This window comes from Brachyhypopomus gauderio, unplaced genomic scaffold, assembly GCF_052324685.1.
Source record: "Brachyhypopomus gauderio isolate BG-103 unplaced genomic scaffold, BGAUD_0.2 sc45, whole genome shotgun sequence".
Taxonomy (NCBI): domain Eukaryota; kingdom Metazoa; phylum Chordata; class Actinopteri; order Gymnotiformes; family Hypopomidae; genus Brachyhypopomus; species Brachyhypopomus gauderio.
This window is the reverse complement of record NW_027506871.1, coordinates 2,272,501-2,275,000: the sequence shown is the minus strand read 5'-3', so window position 1 is coordinate 2,275,000 and position 2,500 is coordinate 2,272,501. Positions and strand designations below refer to the sequence as shown.

The 2,500-nt window shown below is 43.3% G+C and overlaps 1 protein-coding gene across 13 annotated transcripts in view; it reads right to left on the bottom strand.

Moving 5' to 3' along the window:
• The window catches only part of LOC143486700 (disks large homolog 4-like), an 84,647-nt gene that overhangs the window by 4,569 nt on the left and 77,578 nt on the right, over positions 1 to 2,500 (bottom strand). The window lies entirely within an intron of this gene.

Sequence of the window (2,500 nt, the reverse complement as noted above, 5' to 3'; positions counted from 1 at the left end):
GATGTCCTTGTGTGGTTATACAGGTCTATATGGATCATGGTGATGTCCTTTTGTGGTTATACGGGTCTATATGGATCATGGTGATGTCCTTGTGTGGTTATATGGGTCTATATAGATCATGGTGATGTCCTTGTGTGGTTATACGGGTCTATATGGATCATGGTGATGTCCTTGTGTGGTTATACAGGTCTATATGGATCATGGTGATGTCCTTTTGTGGTTATACGGGTCTATATGGATCATGGTGATGTCCTTGTGTGGTTATACGGGTCTATATGGATCATGGTGATGTCCTTTTGTGGTTATACGGGTCTATATGGATCATGGTGATGTCCTTGTGTGGTTATACGGGTCTATATGGATCATGGTGATGTCCTTGTGTGGTTATATGGGTCTATATGGATCATGGTGATGTCCTTGTGTGGTTATATGGGTCTATATAGATCATGGTGATGTCCTTGTGTGGTTATACGGGTCTATATGGATCATGGTGATGTCCTTGTGTGGTTATACAGGTCTATATGGATCATGGTGATGTCCTTTTGTGGTTATACGGGTCTATATGGATCATGGTGATGTCCTTGTGTGGTTATACGGGTCTATATGGATCGTGGTGATGTCCTTGTGTGGTTATATGGGTCTATATGGATCATGGTGATGTCCTTGTGTGGTTATATGGGTCTATATAGATCATGGTGATGTCCTTGTGTGGTTATACGGGTCTATATGGATCATGGTGATGTCCTTGTGTGGTTATACAGGTCTATATGGATCATGGTGATGTCCTTTAGTGGTTATACGGGTCTATATGGATCATGGTGATGTCCTTGTGTGGTTATACGGGTCTATATGGATCATGGTGATGTCCTTTTGTGGTTATACGGGTCTATATGGATCGTGGTGATGTCCTTGTGTGATTATACGGGTCTATATGGATCGTGGTGATGTCCTTGTGTGGTTATACGGGTCTATATGGATCGTGGTGATGTCCTTGTGTGGTTATATGGGTCTATCTGGATCGTGGTGATGTCCTTGTGTGGTTATACGGGTCTATATGGATCGTGGTGATGTCCTTGTGTGGTTATATGGGTCTATATGGATCATGGTGATGTCCTTGTGTGGTTATACGGGTCTATATGGATCGTGGTGATGTCCTTGTGTGGTTATACTGGTCTATATGGATCGTGGTGATGTCCTTGTGTGGTTATATGGGTCTATATGGATCGTGGTGATGTCCTTGTGTGGTTATACGGGTCTATATGGATCATGGTGATGTCCTTGTGTGGTTATATGGGTCTACCACACAAGGACCATACCATACCATGATCATATGGGTCTATATGGATCATGGTGATGTCCTTGTGTGGTTATATGGGTCTATATGGATCTTGGTGATGTCCTTGTGTGGTTATATGGGTCTATATGGATCATGGTGATGTCCTTGTGTGGTTATACGGGTCTATATGGATCCTGGTGATGTCCTTGTGTGGTTATACGGGTCTATATGGATCATGGTGATGTCCTTGTGTGGTTATATGGGTCTATATAGATCATGGTGATGTCCTTGTGTGGTTATAAGGGTCTATATGGATCATGGTGATGTCCTTGTGTGGTTATACGGGTCTATATAGATCATGGTGATGTCCTTTTGTGGTTATACGGGTCTATATGGATCGTGGTGATGTCCTTGTGTGATTATACGGGTGTATATGGATCGTGGTGATGTCCTTGTGTGGTTATACGGGTCTATATTGATCGTGGTGATGTCCTTGTGTGGTTATACGAGTCTATATGGATCATGGTGATGTCCTTGTGTGGTTATATGGGTCTATATGGATCATGGTGATGTCCTTGTGTGGTTATACGGGTCTATATGGATCGTGGTGATGTCCTTGTGTGGTTATATGGGTCTATATGGATCGTGGTGATGTCCTTGTGTGGTTATATGGGTCTATCTGGATCGTGGTGATGTCCTTGTGTGGTTATACGGGTCTATATGGATCGTGGTGATGTCCTTGTGTGGTTATATGGGTCTATATGGATCGTGGTGATGTCCTTGTGTGGTTATACGGGTCTATATGGATCGTGGTGATGTCCTTGTGTGGTTATACGGGTCTATATGGATCGTGGTGATGTCCTTGTGTGGTTATACGGGTCTATATGGATCGTGGTGATGTCCTTGTGTGGTTATATGGGTCTATATGGATCGTGGTGATGTCCTTGTGTGGTTATACGGGTCTATATGGATCGTGGTGATGTCCTTGTGTGGTTATATGGGTCTATCTGGATCGTGGTGATGTCCTTGTGTGGTTATATGGGTCTATATGGATCATGGTGATGTCCTTGTGTGGTTATATGGGTCTACCACACAAGGACCATACCATACCATGATCATATGGGTCTATATGGATCATGGTGATGTCCTTGTGTGGTTATATGGATCATGGTGATGTCCTTGTGTGGTTATATGGGTCTATATGGATCATGGTGATGTCCTTGT